Source organism: Globicephala melas, chromosome 16 (assembly GCF_963455315.2).
Source record: "Globicephala melas chromosome 16, mGloMel1.2, whole genome shotgun sequence".
NCBI lineage: Eukaryota > Metazoa > Chordata > Mammalia > Artiodactyla > Delphinidae > Globicephala > Globicephala melas.
This window is the reverse complement of record NC_083329.1, coordinates 50,208,132-50,226,337: the sequence shown is the minus strand read 5'-3', so window position 1 is coordinate 50,226,337 and position 18,206 is coordinate 50,208,132. Positions and strand designations below refer to the sequence as shown.

Sequence of the window (18,206 nt, the reverse complement as noted above, 5' to 3'; positions counted from 1 at the left end):
TAAACATGCATAGTAAAAATGTATAAATATGCTTGCTGACTCTTCTCTAGACTCATTCCCATACAGACATCTGTAAGGCAGACACCCCTTCCTCCAAACATTCTGTGTTATCATACCGTTTTTCTTAATAAGCAAGTCCAGACTGTGATCCAAAAGATCATCTGATTCCCTGTTTTCCTTGACACCACTGGGCCCATCCCAAAAAACACTGGGAAGGTTTGTCAAACTACCAACGTTCCCACCACAGCATTTTATACATCTGTCCCTGACTCTTCATCTTCTGTTCTACTTCCCCTGATCGTGGGGCTGGGGTTATACCCTGGCCTTCTCAGGCCTTCTCTGCTGCCTAGCCTGTGTTGAAGGCTGCCACAGTTGGGTTACTTATCCACATAACACATGACACTTAAACCTTTGTCTCCCATCAGTCATTCATGGGTTTCTGGGAGATGGTCATCTCCTATCTGATTAGGACGATTGTAGAATAGATTGTTGAAGAGGTAGTTTAGTGCAATGTTTCTTACGGTGTGGTCCCTGGGCATTATTCCTCCCAGGAACTTATTAGAACTACAGATTTTTGGGTACCACCCAGGCCTTCTGAATCAGAAATTCTGGGGGTGGTGCCCAGCAAGCTACAGTTTGCTAAGCTCCCCAGGTAATTCTAACTAAAATTTGTGAACCACTGCTTATCTTGATCTGCCCTCTCACATTTAACCTCAGTCATAAGCAGGCTTCAGACTCTCAGAGGTCAGACTTCTAAGGATATATATAATATGTATATACAATATATTTATATTTAATATTAAAAGCTTTTCTATATATAGCTTGATGTGCCTGACAGAACTAATGAGACATGATAACAACCAAGTAAATGAGGAAATTGGGATAAAGACTAAACAGCAATAAGGAAAATTAGATGAAGTTGGGAAATATTCATACACAGCAAGCCCCCAGTAACCTTTGTAGAGGAAGAAGGGAAAGGTGACAGTATTTAAGAGCTGCTAAAGAAAAGAGAAAACATAATCGCTTCAAGTCTTTAGAGAATCACAAGATAGCAATCTATATAAGAGCTATAGCATAGCTCTTTCTGGTTTTTGGAACAGAGATGTTCCTTTCCTAGATCCTCATATGCAGACTGTCTAGTATGTAGCATCTTCTCCAATTCCCGCATACAAGCTGTTAGGAGACATTTCTTTCTTTTTTTAAATTAATTAAATAATTTATTTATTTTTATTTTTGGCTGCATTGGGTCTTCGCTACTGCGTGTGGGTTTTCTCTGGTTGCGTCGAGTGGGGGCTACTCTTTGTTGCGGTGCACGAGCTTCTCATTGCGGTGGCTTCTCTTGTTGCAGAGCATGGGCTCTAGGTGCGCCGGCTTCAGTAGTTGCAGCAGGCAGGCTCAGTAGTTGTGGCTCGCGGGCTCTACACCACAGGCTCAGTCGTTGTGGCGCACGGGCTTAGTTGCTTTGCAGCATGTGGGATCTTCCTGGACCAGGGCTTGAACCCGTGTCCCCTGCATTGGCAGGCAGATTCTTAACCACTGCACCCAGGGAAGCTCGAGGAGACATTTCTTGTACCACCTCTCAATTTAGCTAATGGCATAAACCCCAAAGCACATGCTGGTAACTGCATTTCTTTTTTTTTTTTTTTTTTGGTACGCGGGTCTCTCACCGTTGCGGCCTCTCCCACCGTGGAGCACAGGCCCTGGATTCACAGGCCCAGCGGCCACGGCTCACGGGTCCAACCGCTCCGCGGCACGCGGGATCCTCCCGGACCGGGGCACGAACCCGTGCCCCCTGCATCGGCAGGCGGACTCCCAACTGCTGCGCCACCAGGGAAGCCCAGTAACTGCATTTCTTGAGGGATGTTCTTGAGGGGTGTGTTCAAGTGTTCAGTCTGGTGTTTGCCTAATGACCTGACTTAATCCAAAGATAAATCGTAGAGTGTTTAGTTCTAGTCTACTTAATCCAGAGATAAATCGTAGAGTGTTTAGTTCTAGTCTTTCTCTACATTTTAAGCATACATCTTATCTTCCAAGAAATTCAATCTTTAACTTTATGGGTTGATTTTAAACATGACACTATTTTCCAAATATAATAGTATATTATTAAGAGAAGTCTGGTTCTACAAATCAGGCATGCCCCCTCATATCAGTCTGGTAATTTCCACTCCCTTTCCCCTTGGAGTATCACTGATCTGGAGGCATGAAAGAAATCAGTATTTCTCAAGAAATCCTCAAAGTTATTTACTGCAGTGGAGCTGCTGATAAGCGTGGCCTACAGGGATTTCAGGTAAGTCTATTGCCAGACAGGAGAACCTCCAGGGCTTTTACATCCAGCTAGACCAGGGAGGCTTCCAGGGGCAAGGGCACTCAACAAGCCAAGCCATCAAGGAAGAAAGGAGGGGAAGAGAAGGCGATGGAAGTCCCAGAGGGCAGGAGGACCTGGCTTCCGGCAAAAGAAACCCAGATTGATTATGTCATGAAGCTGTTTCCACTCTCAGCACTCCGGTGTGCCTATTTCTTCCACTCAATCTCAGTAAGATCCGGCAGAGTGTTGGTTCTCAGTAAGATCCGGCATTATCCAGAGCAAGCACCGGAGGGCAGAAAACAGGGATGGACCTGAAAACACAAAATGTTAGATCTGTCCACTTCACCGAAACGTGGGAGAGGAGCCCATGTCAGTCCCAAAGCTCAGACTACTCCTAACTTTTCGGGGTCAGGAGGTTTAGTTGACAGGTTTGACCGAGGTAAAGAGGCAAATGTTGCTCCAGGAGGCCGGCTATAGGTGCGTCAGCCACCAGGCTGGCGTCACAAGTTGGGCGCAGGAAAGGCCTGAGTCAGGGGGCAGAGAGGCAAGGTCAGTGGAAGGGGGCGGGTCCTGAAGTGGGGGCGTAGCCTGGGAAAGGCTGGCGAGAGGGCGGGGGCGGTGCCAGAAATGGGCAGAAGCCGGAGTCAGGCGGCAGGGGCGGGCCCAAAGGCGGGGCCTAACCTCGTGAGGCTCGCGCCTGCGCAGGGCGTCCCGGGGGGCGGGGCTGCGCGCGCGCGGTTCGGGGGCCCCGGAGGGCGGAGTCCAGGCGGGCGCCGGCCGAGGGAGGGGGCGCGGTGGCTCTGGAGTCCAGCGCTCCCTCAGGCCGTGGACGTGATGCTGGCTGCTGTGGGTCGGGCGGCTGGGCCAGCGGGGATGTGACGGGCGGCCCCTCGCCTCACCTGCCGTCCTTTGGCTTGTAGGTCGCTGGGCGACCCGCAGCCGGGCCGCGGCTGAGGAGGCAGCGCGACCTCCGCACGGTGAGAGTCGGGGTCGGGGCGGGAGCAGGGGCCGGAGTCGGGGCGGGGCGAGCGCCCGCGGCAGCCCTGGGCAGGGGGCGCGGTCCGGGGCCCAGGTCCGGGCGCCCGGGATAGGGCCGTGGCGTCCTCCGGCCTCCTGCCCTCCGGAGCGACCCTCTGGAGTCTCCGCGAGCCGCCTGAGGGCAGGCAGGCGTGGAGCGGGGAGGTCGGACGCCCCTCGCCCCTGGGGCTGTGACAGGCATATCAGGGCCCGTGGGCCGCTGCGGCTGCGGCCCTCTCTCAAGGAGAAATCAGGGCGAGGCTGAGATACCCAGTGATTTCAGAGCCAGGATGCTAGTGAGGGATGATAGGGAAAGTACCAAGTACCGGGGTGCCCCGAATGACTGTGGTTTTTTTTTTTTTAATTACTGGGCCCAAACAAAGACACACCCTAAACACATCCTGAGACAAAACTTTGGTGGACCACATCGTTGCCATAGGTTCAGATGCTGCTTCTCTCTCCTTTTTAGACATCTGCTGTTTTTATACATATATATATATTTTTTAATGTACCTACTCTTTTTTGTCAGGCAAAGGGAGAATGACTCCTTTGAGGGAGCATTTGACGGCTAAGCTTGAGTTTGAATTTCAGTAATTGCAAATTCATCTTTGTGGGCTACCCAGCCAGTTAGGCTTGCTGTTCCTAGACTAGGCCTGAACAGTGGGAAATTAGTGATGCAGGGACTCTTCGTAGTCCCAGATTGGAATGTCTGTGTTTCACTCCCATTGGTGAGATAAATGGAGCTTAGGCTTTCCAAAATAACCTTTTGAAAGGCATTTCTTTTCTCCCTTTTTTTCCTGAGCATTAAAATATTAATGGAACCTATTAATTTTGCCAGTTTTTTCTTTTTCTTCTTCTTAAGCATCATCTTCTAGACTAGTTTTAAAGAGAGTTTGGTTGTGGCACCTCTTCTTTAACCAAAAGGCATTTAAGATACTTGCCTTCTGCAAAAGATAGTCACAAAAAACATGTCTTATCTGTAATCAATATATGTATTATAAGGATTTAAACATTCCTGAATGTTTTGCCTGAAGTCAGTCTTAGATGTTATTACTGTTTGCCTCTCTTAATTTATTACTTAGTATCTTTAGTATTTTCTTATTTGCTTGTTTTCTTTAGCGTTCTCAACAACACTGATGTCAAATAATCTTTGGGTAAACACACACTTTCTTGAACCTTTAGCTGTAATTCATACTGTTTTACTTCAGTGTTGTATTAATACGCCATAGTAAGAAACTGCTAGAAGCCATCCTGAACAGCAGGAACTCTCCATTTAAAAAAACACAACAAGGCAATTTATTGTACCTTTTCACATCCAGACCTTCATTTTCTGTTTGTTGTCTTGACTCAACTTTGATTGGGGAAGAAGAGGGGACTTTGATTTCATGTTTAAAAGTCTGGCAGTGACTCTTCATAATCTGTATTTGATAAAAGTCAGAGCCCTTCACGATTTCTCGTACTTGTCTTTGTTTCTCATTTCATCTTCTACCATTTTGCCTGCCCTCTGAATAAAGACTACTTAGAGTTCTCTGAAGATGTCATCTTTCTTTGTGGTTTTACACTGTTACCTCTATTGAGAATTCTTCTCCATCTAGTAAACAACTTACCCTTCAAGACCTGACCAAATTATCACCTCTGAATCTTGTCCAGACATCTTATCTCACTTGTCTTCACTGATCCACTAGTACATTGTACATTCTGCAGTTAGGACTTGTCAGTTGGTAGTTAATGAATTGTTAATATGGCTGTGTTCACCAGACTTTTGGGCTTCTTAAGGGAAGGGACCTTTGCAACTCTAACACATGCTGTTTTATGGCACAGGTGCTCACAAACTGTTTACTGAATGAACTTTTGAGGAATGCTCCTAATCCTGAATATAGTTTATAGGTAAAGTATATTAACTACCTCTTTCTGTGTTAGAAAACTTAGAAGCGGTGACTGCACAAGGTACTTTAAAATTTCCAGGAATAAAGTCAAAATTGTTGTTGCTGGTTAGGAATGAAACCCCACTTAAGACAGAAAAAAACCAATATGTTTTATGACACAAGAATAAAAAGAATATGGCCAGTAAGTATTGCTGTTTCTTTAATTTTTTTTTTTTTTTTTTTTTGCGGTACATGGGCCTCTCACTGTTGTGGCCTCTCCCGTTAAGGAGCACAGGCTCTGGACGCGCAGGCTCAGCAGCCATGGCCCACAGGCCCAGCCGCTCCGCCGCATGCGGGATCTTCCCGGACCGGGGCACGAACCCATGTCCCCTGCATCGGCAGGCGGACCCTCAACCACTGCACCATCAGGGAAGCCCTTGCTGTTTCTTTAATTTAGGACTTTAAGACAAAGAAATTTGCCCGAGGTCATGCAGGTAGAAGGGGACAGAGATGGGATACAATCCAGGTCTTTTGACCATCTGTGTCCTTGCCCCCAGTTGCCTACTTCTAAGTCTTGTTTTATAATCAGAGTGGGAGATTTTGAGAGAGTTGGACGTATATTGGTTAAAGGGGTCTATTAGTAGGATATTGAACTTGAAAGAATTCATAGATTATTTGTTTCAACTTTAAAAATTTTACCCGTTAAACGACTGACACCCCAAAGGGCAAGAAACTTACTTGAAGTTACTAAGAGTCACTTGTATCCCACATCTCCTGATGTCACACTTGTGTATTTTTCATTATTCCATGGTGCTTTGGGGGAAAATGAGGAAGTTGTCAATTTTCAGAGGGAGAGCAAATCAGCTTCCACTTTCAATCTCTTTGGCTGCTTAATTGCCTGCTGCTTCTAGGGTCTTAGAGCCCTTGAGGCTAAGAAACATGATGATTCATTTTAGGATATAGGAGAAACCTAACCTCCACTATTCCATTCGTCTGGGGTTTTTGACCTCATTGTTGGATAGAGTGCTCCTTAGTAAGTGGCTTCTGCTCACCATATGGAGACCCCCACATACAGTTACATTTTGATGGTAAAATGAGATTTAATAAAATAAGGTTACAGCTGGCTAATAGCATGGCTAAAATTACATGTATCGCTAGTCTGTACGTGAAAAGAGCCTATCTGATTACTTCTATGTGATAGGTTTTTTGGAAAAGAAAAATTGTGGTTTTATGCCTTTGAAAAGTTAGTTTTGAAATGTGTACTTCCTATGGGAGGCCTGATCAATTCTAACAGACAACTTAATGGTCAAAGAAATAAGGAAAAAAAATAAACTTAAAATATTCTCTTATTCATTTCTCATCATATATACATGATTTTGTACTGTAATCACAGCATTACAGTTCAATTTTTGCCTTCATATTTATGTTTTCTTACTGCTATAGTTTTTATATATTTAAATTATCATACAGTGTTACAGTGAGTTGATTTATTTACTTATTTATAATTATTGGACATCTCAGCTGCTTCCCGTTTTTCACGGGATGCAGTTAACATGGAGATGTCCTTTGTTTTGCTTCTTTCCTTTAGACTAAAGCCCCAGGCGGGGGATTATAAGGTCAAAAGGTATGAAGGGTTTTGTCACTTTTGAAAAATATTGCTAGGTTTGTTTCTGAAAGGTAGTATTTTTTTTTTTACTGCTTCCAGCAGTTTGGTTGACCAGTTTTATCTTTTACAGGCTTTTGTTTTTAACTTTTTTTTTTTTCAAATGGGTATAAGGGTACCTGCTGTCTAAGATCACTATTCACAATAGAAAAGGAAGTGCAGTATTTCTCTCATTTTATTTCCTCCTTTGTATGAATTGTTTGTCCTTTGCCCATAAATTTACTGGACTCTTCTTACCAATTTTCATTAGTACCTAGCATCATAAATATATTATTCTCTTGAAATATGTTTGTGATCTGTTTTATTTTTGTTATTTTTATTGTTGTAGACTTTGCAGTTTTAAAATTATTAAAGTCATTGACCACAACAACAAAAACCAAAAAAAAATCATTGACAATTTTTGTGTGTGATTTCATCTTTTGATTGTGAGCTCTACGAACAAATGTCACTCTACCATCTGATGCATATTTTTATTTTCTTAAGCTTCTATGGTTCTTTTTGTTATATGTATATATCTTTAATAATAATATATGCAATTGAGATTGCATTTAATTTTTGTGGATTTTATACTATAGAGAATCACATTCTTATAAATATCTAAGTGAGTTTCCATTGGTAAACTGCTGCCTTTTTTCTTCTTGAACTTGAATAGGAAACAAAACGAAACTAACCTAGTTTTTTTTATAAATGGGTATTTGTTTTTTAATAAGTTATAGTAAACTTAGGCAAAAATTTCATGAAAGCAGTTTTTGGTTATTGAAGTTTTTGTTGTTTCCGGATTAACTAGAAGATCATTTCTGATTTAACTTTTATTAATCATTCTAAAATGTACGAAAATAAAACCTTGGTTATCTTCTTCCTTTGGGAGTAAGACATTCTAGATAGATGAGACAACCCTGGTGTAGTAATTAACATTGATTGAGTGCTGGTTACTTTGCTGGTACTTGGATAGAATTTCTTACTTAATCCTCATAACAACCCTAAGATGTAGGTTCTTTTCATATCCTCATTTTGCACATGAGAAAGAGAGGTAAGGTGACCCGCCAAAGGTAACACAGCTAGGAAGCATCGGAACCAGAACTCAAACAGCCTGCTTTTAAAGGGCTCTACTTGAAAAGTATATTATATTACTTTATTTTCTCTGCTAAGGATTTGAACTTTATCTCTTAGGTACTGGAAAAATATTAGATGTTTCAAAGCAAAGGGATGATATAGTATGTTATATCTTTTAGGGAGATGGCTGATGTGGCAAAGTGGAAATATATTGAATTGTGTTTCTGATAGGAAGTGGTTGAAATAGGTCTAATGAGAAATGAAGCCTAAACTGCAAGTTGGAAGTGGAGATCAGGGGTATTATGGAAAGCTGTGGGGCTTAGTAACTGATAAGAGAGTGGGAAGCTGGAGTGTTGATTTGGACGTTATCAAGTGGGGTAATGACAGATGAATATGCGCTCACAGCGCTTTGTTATATTTCTTTCATAGCATTGACTGGGATTTATTGTACCTAACTTAGTGACACAACTAACTCCCCCACTGGGTTATGTACTTGTCAAGGACAGGGACTGAGTAGAAAGCATGAGCTAATACAGGATGAGCTAATTCAGGAAGATGGCAAGAGACTGAACTGGGGGTAGGAAACACCAAATCACCAAAATCAAAAAGTGGCTGGAGGAAGAGAAGCTCTAGAGAATGACAGTTGTCAGGGAGGAGGGGGAAGAGCCATCAGTGCAGGATTAGAAGAGGAGCCTTAAGGAGAGGGAAGTATTCGCACAGAAGTAAACACGGAATGCCACCTCACGCTACAAACAGTTTTGGTTCGCGTGCACTACTGTGATTTGCTGATGGCCAGTGGCTGCATGGCATTAAATCGTCTTTCCTTTGTTGCTGACCTCCCCGCCCCCCGCCCCGGACCCCCGCCCCTCCCCCTTTCTCAGAGTATCCTGTGCCCTCTTTTAGCTTCTACCATCTTCTTGCTACAGGTGCTGATGCTGGGGCGTGACTCAGCCTATAAAGAGCAACCAGTCAGAACGCTCCTTTCTTTTTAAGTGAATTGACCAATCAAGAGTATGATAGGTGTAATCTCTGAGTTTTTAGCTCTTCTCTGCTGAGTTGATTGCCTTTGAATGCCCCCAGAGTTACCTCTCTGACCTCAAATGGGTTATTTTGAGATTTGGAGCCATTGGGAAGCCAGAGAATTCTTAAAGCCTGCGTCCATGAAAGTGAAAGATTTTCACCTTTCCCATGTTGATCAGTAAGTTAGTTCGAAAATATTTAGATCATCTTTGAGGATTGTTGATCTTAAAAATGCCCCAGGACCATCATTCCAAATAATTAAGAATCTCTCTTCTCTTTGTATAGTTCTGTTATTATCTAAAGTGTGGGAATTTGTTTTAAATTTTAAATTTCCTCGGTCAGTTCATAACTTCATGTTTGTTTTTCGAAGAGTGACTTAGAAAAGGAATTTGTGCATGATTTCTTCTGCTACCTTTTGCTTCAGAGCATCGTTATCCTTCACTGTCTGTGTTGTCCTTCCTTGTATTCATCTGCCCAGTTTCTTCTATACTTGGTAAGTAGAATAGGAAGGGGGAAAAGAGAAAAAACATGGGTAATTATTCCTCTCCCCTGCTTTTCCATGGTTGTTACCACTCTTCCCTCCCCCATTACTGCTCTCAGCTGTCCATTTTGGCATGGTCTCCTGCACCATCTCTTCAATTCTATGTATGGTAATGGGAGATGCAAGACAGCTCTTTAGCTGAGGAATGCTGGATTTCTCAGGGTTTTGGTTCCTCTGTGATCTCTGTTTTGGTGTCATATTGAAGAGCCCAGGTGACATCTTGTATCTTAACAGATGCTTTCTATTCCCTGGCAATCTACCTCTCTTTAAAATGGAAAAAAATAAATCCAGGTCCTGTTTCTTTGAATTTGCTCTCTCTTTCTTTCCCTCCCTCTCTTTCTCTCTCTCCCCTTCTCCCCCCTCCACACACCTCCCTCCCCCCATATCAAGATACCACAGTCTCTTGATGACAGATACCCTAGTGCATACACTAGAGAAAATGAAGATAGGCAGAAACCAGAAGGTACTTTGAATTGTTGTTGTCATTACATTAATGATATTTGGTTGCAGCCTGAGTGCTTTGGGGAAATTTGAGAGCTTTCTCTGACCATTATGTCTTGGCAGCCAGCGTTAGGGTTGGGAGTTACAATTTTCTCAGAAGCCCATACCTTAGAAAAGCAGGGACTATTCCTAACAGCTATTTAAGTGTGTAGAATGGGTCTGGTAATATTTTGGTCTAACTTGGTAGGCCAGCTTACAGGAAACATATCCAGGTGGTATTTCTTTACAGGGAATAGCGAGGCAGGGATGGCCATTTCTTCTTCTTTCTTTTATTTTTATTTAAACATTTTATCTCAAGCTTATTTCCTTTATTTTAAGATAGTCTGGACTTGTCAGCCCTTATTTATTATTGGCATCAGCTAGACATGTAGACTTGGCCATTGTTGTGGCCACTTTTGCAGTTGATGTTTTTTTCACTACTTGAGGATTTCTACACTGTAAGTTTCCTCAACCCAGACTTTGAGACCAGATCCTGAATCTGGATTTTCCTCATTCATGCCATCTTTCCATTCAACAAATACCAGCTGGGCACTTGGTAGTAATGGTGCAGTGAAGAAAACACATTTTCTGACCTTGTGGAACTTATATTCTAATAATAAGATACAGAAAATAAACAAGTATGTATGCAATATGTCAGCTATTATACTGCTGTGGAAAAAAACAAAGCAGAATAAGGTGAAAAGAACACAGGGGATGCTGCAGTGATCAGTGGTGAGCAGAGATGTGGAAGAAGTGAGGTTGTGATCTAATTTGTACAGATATTAGGGGAGAGCATTTGAGGAAGATGGAATAAGAGTGCAGATGTCTTTTGTCTGAAGCATGCTTGTCCTGTTTGAGGAGTGATAAACAGATCATTGGAGGCCTTGTGAGGAATGATTGGTGGAAGATGAGGCCAGAGAGGTGGGTGAAGGGGCCAAAGGGATGGTAGTGGGAGTGCAAAATAGATCATATATGGCCTTACAGGCCAATAGAACTTTTTGGCTTTTACCCTGAAAGTGGGAAGCCATCCATTGATTTTGACTTGTTTTAAATAGACCTTTCCACTGGTGTGTAGAGAATGTCATAGGCGGGCATAATGAGATAATTCAGCAGGCTTCAGCAATAATGCCATGTGGGAGATGATGGTGATTTTAGGCAGGGTTAGGAGAAGTGCTCACAGTATATTTTGAAGGCAGAGCCAACAGAATTTGATGGTGGATTAGATGTGGGTTGTAGGTTTTGACCTGAACCACTGAAAGAATGGAGTTTACCGAGATGGGGAAGACTGCAGGAGAAGCAGGTTTTAGGGGGAGTAATGCGTTCAGTTTTGGATATGTTAGCAGTCCAAGTGGAGATACTGTCTAGACAGCTGGGTATACATGAGTCTGCATTTCAGTTCAGAGGAGGGGCTGGGGATATAAATTTCCAGTCATTGGCATAGAGATAGTATTTAATACCATTAGAACTGATTAAGATAATCTAGGAAGTGAGTGTGACTGGAGAAGTCAGAGACTTTGCCTTGGGGTCCTCTAATGAGAGAGAGGGACCTGGAGAGAGAGTTAGTGCTAGAGCTAAAAAATGAGAGTAAGAAGCACCCTCCAAAGAAGGAAAATGAAGAGTGAGTGGTTATCTCTGAAGCCAAGTAAAATGTTTTAAGAAGGGGGAAGTGAGTGATCAGTTTTGTTGGCTGCAGTTAGATCGGGGACTAAGATGTGACTTAGATTTAACAATATGAAAATCATTGGTGGGAATTCCTTGGAGGTCCAGTGGTTAGGACTCCGCACTTCTACTCATTGCAGGGGGCATGGGTTTGATCCCTGGTCAGGGAATGAGGATTCCTCATTCCTCGTGGTACAACCAAAAAAAAACCAAACAAACAAAAAAGGAAAATCATTGGTGACCTTAAGTTGTTCATGGTGGATTAATGGAGATGAAAACTTGATTGGAGAGGGTTTAAGAGGGACCTGTAGGAGAGAAATTGGAGACAGCCAGTGTTTTCAAGGAGTCTCAACTGAAACTGAGGAAAAACAGGGTGCTGGCTGGAGGGGATGTGGAGTCAAGGAATTTTAATTTTTTTAAAAGATGGGTGCTTTTCTAGTATATTTGTAGCTGATGGAATGACCCAGTAGAGAGAAAAAAAATTACAGGAACTATTTCTTTGAAAAATAAATGAAATTAATTTTATCCTTATCTGTGACCCTAAGGTCTGTCATTATCATATATGTGTCCTTATGTACTGACCTATATTTTTTCAAATGAAGACAGTGGCTAGTGGAGATAGGTATTAAAGAACATCCCTTCCCCCCAGTTTGGTGAATTTTCATCAGTTCAAAACTGTTGTTTTTATATGTGGGTAACAAAATTTTTAATGAATTATTAGGAATCCGTTAAATAATCTTTGTTGTTGTTGTTATTGACCAGTTTTTCTCTGGTAACTTTTTTTTTTTTTGCGGTACGCGGGCCTCTCACTGTTGTGGCCTCTCCCATTGTGGAGCACAGGCTCCAGACGCGCAGGCTCAGCGGCCATGGCTCACGGGCCTAGCTGCTCCGCGGCATGTGGAATCTTCCCAGACCGGGGCACGAACCCGTGTCCCCTGCATCGGCAGGCGGACTCTCAACCACTGCGCCACCAGGGAAGCCCTCTGGTAACTTTTTACTGATTATCATTCTCAGTAGTTTTGCACAGTGCTAGTAGCCATTTGGTAGGTTCTAAATTTGGATTTAGTAATCTCTGCCTGCTATGGTAGTTTTATTATGAAGTATCTTTTTTAAAAAGAAAAAAAAAATTTTTTAATTAAAAAAACCTTTTAAATTAAAGTATAGATGAAGTACGTTTAAGGGGAAAATTTGGTGGCCACTCTTTTTCCCTTTTTTTTTAATGTCCCTGATTGTACTTTTACTGTAATTGCTTCTGATTATTGAGTTGTTATCAGAGATGAATTCTGAAACTCATGGTTCAAAGCGCATATTACAGTTACAGCATTTATGTGCCTCTTTCTGTGGTTCATTTATGTTTGAGTAGGTAGTTGTCAGTATTTAGTGCTGGAGCATTATTGCAATCGCTTCTTAATCTTCTTCAGTTTTCCTCGAGGTTTTCTTCCCTTAGCCACTGCTACTGACTTTTGGATTTCTGAAACAAGTTTTGTTATTGCTTAAAAATCTTCTGTGGCTCTGCCCTGTTTTTTGCTTCTCCATCTCCTGCCTGCACTTGCACTCTGCTTTAGGGGATTTAGAGTACTCCGTAGGGCATTTTAATGCACATCTGATGTTTCTTACCACAGGACTATAGGATAAGGGTCAGATTCCTTATCAGTGTACAGAAAGTCTTCCATGAGCTGTGCCATGACATATCTGTCATGTTTCCATGAAGATGAGAAACTCTTTTTGACATCTCCATGCTTTTGCACATACTATTCCTTTTGTTCCAGAATACCATTCAGCTTCTTAGCTATCTTGTTAAATCACTTCATCTTTTAAAAAGCCCAACATAGGTGTCTCCTCTTCCAGGACAGCTTCTAGGTCTATTTTCATCATGCCTTCTCTACCCATCCTCCATTATATTCTTTGTTCTGTGTTACCTGTGTTTCTTTACATTTTGCAGTGACTTTGTTGTAGTATTTGCTATATGTTACTTTATTTGCTTTGTATCTGGTTCCCCTTGTCCCAATGCAAACTGATAGTCACTCAATAAATATTTTTGAATGAATGAATAAATAAAGCAAGTAATTATTTAGTATTGACCCAGTTTTTTTTAAACAAATTTATTTTATTTATTTATTTTTGGCTGCGTTGGGTCTTCGTTGCTGCAGGCGGGCTTTCTCTATGCTGCGTGTGGGCTTTCTGTAGTTGCGGCGAGTGGGGGCTACTCTTCGTTGCGGTGCATGGGCTTCTTATTGCAGTGGCTTCTCTTGTTACGAAGCATGGGCTCTAGGTTTGTGGGCTCAGTAGTTGTGGCTCTCGGGCTCTAGAGCACGGGCTCAGTAGTTGTGGCGCATGGGCTTAGTTGCTCTGCGGCATGTGGAATCTTCCCGGACCAGGGCTCGAACCCATGTCCCCTGCATTGGCAGGCGGATTTTTAACCACTCTGCCACCAGGGAAGCCCTATTGACCCAGTTTTGATTGACCTATTTGGTTGGGCTTTTACATCAATTTAATTTTTACAGAATATGCAAGTAAGCAATTCAGATAGCATTCTTAAAGATAGAGTCATACCCCCAAAGTGTCTTAGGAAATTGGTATTTTGTTAAATATTTGTTCTTATGAGCAAATAATAAGATTTGTTGATGACTTCATGATGTATCTCAAAATTCTCTTTTTTGTTTGAATATCTGAATGCAGTTTACCCTTGAACAACACAAGTTTGAACTGCATGGGTCCACTTATGTGTGGAATTTTTTCAAGAGTAGATACTATAGTACTACAGGATCTTAGCTGGTGAAATCTGTGATGCAGAGGGACCAAGTATAGGGAGGGCTTACTGTAAGTTGTACTTGGATTTTTGGCTGAATGGAGGGTTGGCACCCCTAATCCCTATGGGTTTTTTTTTCCTTCTGTGGTTTCATTTTTTGCTGTTTGATATTTCTATTTGAATGTTGTCCTTAGACACGTCTCATCCTAAACATATTTTAAACTCATTCCCTAAACTTGATCTTAACTTCTCCATTAGTGTTTTCTATATTACCGTCTTGTAGTCACTTAGCTTTCTCTGCAGTAACTTTAAGTCCCACTTCTATATTTTATCATTACTGAGTTCTATTGTAATTCAACAAAATTTTTTTGGCCTCTTCCTGTGTCCTGTTTTGTTAGTTCTAGTAATGAGAGGCCGAATAAGAGAGGGTCCCAGTCCACGAATGATTATGATGCAATGTGATGAGTATAATAATATGATTATTTTTAAAAATTTATTTTATTTATTTTGTTTCTGGCTGCGTTGGGTCTTCGTTGCTGTGTGCGGGCCTTCTCTAGTTGCGGCGAGCGGGGGCTACTCTTCGTTGCAGTGCACGGGCTTCTCATTGTGGTGGCTTCTCTTATTGCAGAGCACGGGCTCTAGGCGTGCGGGCTTCAGTAGTTGCGGCCAGCGGGCTCAGTAGTTGTGGCTCGCGGGCTCTAGAGTGCAGCCTCAGTAGCTGTGGCACACAGGCTCAGCTGCTCTGCAGCATGTGGGATCTTCCCGGACCAGGGCTTGAACCCGTGTCCCCTGCATTGGCAGATGGACTCCCAACCACTCTGCCACCAGGGAAGCCCTATGATTATTATTATACTCCAGTCCACAGATGATTATGGTGCAATGTGATGAGTATAATAATATAGTAATAGTGGAATATCTAGGGCACACTGGGCTTAGAGAATATCTCTCCTTCATGTATCTCTTAATTCTTACTTTGTCTACTGCCAACCTCTTTCAGGCCCTCATTACTATGTTTAGATAATTTTAAGACTGCTTAATAGCTTGTAACTCTCGTCATTCCAGTTCATCATGAATGTTGTCACCAGGGTAGTTGTTTCAAAAAGAAAAAAGAAAAGCTACTTGTCTTTCTTCTTCCTCACAGAATAAAATCTAAAATAGAATAAAATCTTGAATGCAAAGTCTTTGGCCCAGACTTCCTGTCTTGTCTTCTGCTACATGAACTTTCCATTCCAGCAAAACTCTTCTACATTCTGTTCCAAATACACTTTGCCAAATACACTTTGCACTCTTCCTTTTTTGTTTCCTTCTCCCAACAGTGTTTTTATTACTTTTGCTTCCTCTACTTGTTGAAATTGTATTAACCTTGGACATAGTTCCTAATTGTTAAATCCTGAGTGAACCATTTAGCTGATCGTGCCCATGTTCTTGACACCCTCTTTTTCTTGGCTTCCATGATATCACTCTCTCCTGTTTCTCTTTTTTACCTCTTCTTTCTCAGCTATCATTACTAACTCCTGTCCCTTAATGTTCATGTTTTCCAAGGTTTCAGCCTGACTTTTTTTTTCTTCATTGTTATGCTTTCTTGAACATATTATTTTTTGTTATCTCATATCTGTGTTCTTTTATCCACCCTAGTTTCTCTCTCGAGCATTACAGTCCTTAAGTTTGCTATTTAGAATGCCTACCTGATAGTTCAGCAGAAAACCTGAAATTTAAAACATCAAAAATTAGTACGTGGTCTTCTCCAGACTTATGTATTCACTTCATTTCCTGCCATGGTTAGTGATGCTGCCAGTCACTCAGTTACCCAAATTATAAACCTGAGAATCATCTTGACTTCTGTTCATTTTCCTTTGCCTGTCAAGTTCTGCTGATGGAGCTTTTCCTTCTCCGTTCTCCTTACTGTTTCCTTCGGCCAGGCTCTAATATCCTGAGTAGACCATTGTAAAAAAAACCCTTTGAAAGTAATTCTTCTGCTTGGTCCTGGATAGTCTACAGGAAATGCATGTTGGTTGTATCCAGTAGGAATGTCAAAGGCAAAATAATTTTGGATATGCCACCCTAGAATAGTGCTTGAACCATTAAAGGTCAATTTCCTAAATATCTCTGTTAGGTGATATTGTTAAGAAGTAGTTTATGCTTTTTACAAGAAATTTGCTTAAGAGTTAAGAATATGATTTGTAAGGATTAGTGGGGAAAAGCAAGAAAAGATATATGGATAAGTTCTAGAAGTGATCTTATAGGACATTTTCTTAATGAGCTAGAAAAGAGATTAAAACTTTGAAAGTAACACTTGGTGCTTTGTGTCCAAATGCCAGTTAAAGAGCAATTAAGTATAAACCCTGCTTTCCACTTATACCAAACCACCCAAGGATCTGTGACCATACTACTATCTTTCAGGACTCCTTACCAGTCTTGGTACCATACTACCTCCTTGGCTCAAAATACCCACTCACCCACCTTGGTCCATCATGGAAACTCTGAAGACTTCTTCCTTTCTTAGCTTAACGCTTAAGCAGGAAGATCTTGAGGCTGTGAATAGATGAAAATAGGAGCTTTAGCGTGGGGAATTGTAAGCTAATATATTTGAGTAGTACCTTGAAGAAATGCTGTTTAAACTCAGTTAATACCCAAAAGAGACTCCTGATATTATTGTTGCATGTTCCTGGAAGATGCAGGCCTAATATGCTGATGCTGCAGATGTGGTAACATAATCCCTGTACCTCTACATCATCTAATATGATTCATAAGCACAAATTGTTTAGTATTGAATCGTCATTTTCTGATCCCAGATATAGTCATAGAAGAGCTCTTTAGTTTCTTGAATTTTGTCTTGGTTTGCTAACAGATTTTGTAAAATTTTGTAGAATTTATCTTGCTTGTTACATTTAAAGAAGTCCAAACTTGCAGAAGAAAGTATTTTTAAATTTGATCCTTTATATTCGGGATGATTTACCACATATTTCAAAATAATTGAATTTTACATGTTGTGAATGTTTTGCAAAAGTATTAAATGTATTTTTATTAGCCTTTGCTCTTGCTACATTGTTGATCTTTATTTACTTTTCTGATAAATGTAGAGTTTATGAGGCTGGCACTATATTCTCACCTGGAAATTACCTTGGAAAATCCATTTGAGCATTCTGTATTGTAGCATTTTGAAGTTTAGAGTGGGGTGTGTGTATCATTTTGGCTTATATTGTTTTGCCTGGGAACCTCCCTTGTGGAGGAGGTAAGAAAGAAAGGAAAAAGTCTTCAGAGAGAGTTCCCAAGGTGGACCAAGGTGGGTGAGTGGGCATTTTGAGCCAAGGGGGGTAGTATGGTACCAAGACTGGTAAGGAGTCCTGAAAGATCATAGTATGGTCACATATCTTTGGGTGGTTTAATATAAGTGGAAGGCAGGGTTTATTGGGTAGTTGTGGGAGAGAGCTGCTGCAAAGGAGTAAAAGCCAGATTTTGAAGGCTTTTGTAATCTTAGCTGCATTTTCTTACTGTGTGGCTATGGACAGATCATGTGATTTTTCCAAGTTTCGTTTTGCTTAAATCTGGAAAATAAGAATAATGAATATATCTACACTGTAGGATTGTTGTGAGATTTAAATGAGGTAATGCAGGTACCTGGCATACAACTTCTCAGCAGCTGTCACCTGCTGTTGTTAGTACTGTTTTAAGGTGTTTGTTCTTTCGAGGACCACTGAAGGATTTTAAATTGAAGAGTGACATCAGATATATGATTTTTCTTTTTCTTTTTCTGCGGTACACCGGCCTCTCACCGCCACGGCCTCTCCCACCGCGGAACACAGGCTCCTGACGCACAGGCCCAGCGTCCATGGCTCACGGGCCCAGCCGCTCCG

At 41.6% G+C, this 18,206-nt stretch overlaps 1 protein-coding gene across 7 annotated transcripts in view; it reads left to right on the top strand.

Moving 5' to 3' along the window:
* Nucleotides 1–3,051: 3,051 nt before the first annotated feature.
* CCSER2 (coiled-coil serine rich protein 2) overlaps nucleotides 3,052–18,206 on the top strand; it is a 162,786-nt gene continuing 147,631 nt past the window's right edge. For 6 of the 7 annotated variants that reach the window (XM_060286121.1, XM_030862786.2, XM_060286119.1 and 3 more), the window contains exon 1: nucleotides 3,052–3,282. The gene's annotated coding sequence lies outside the window, so the exon portion shown is untranslated. Of the gene's footprint in view, nucleotides 3,283–5,190; nucleotides 5,210–18,206 lie in introns of those variants that run through there. The other variant, XM_060286120.2, reaches the window with a different exon arrangement.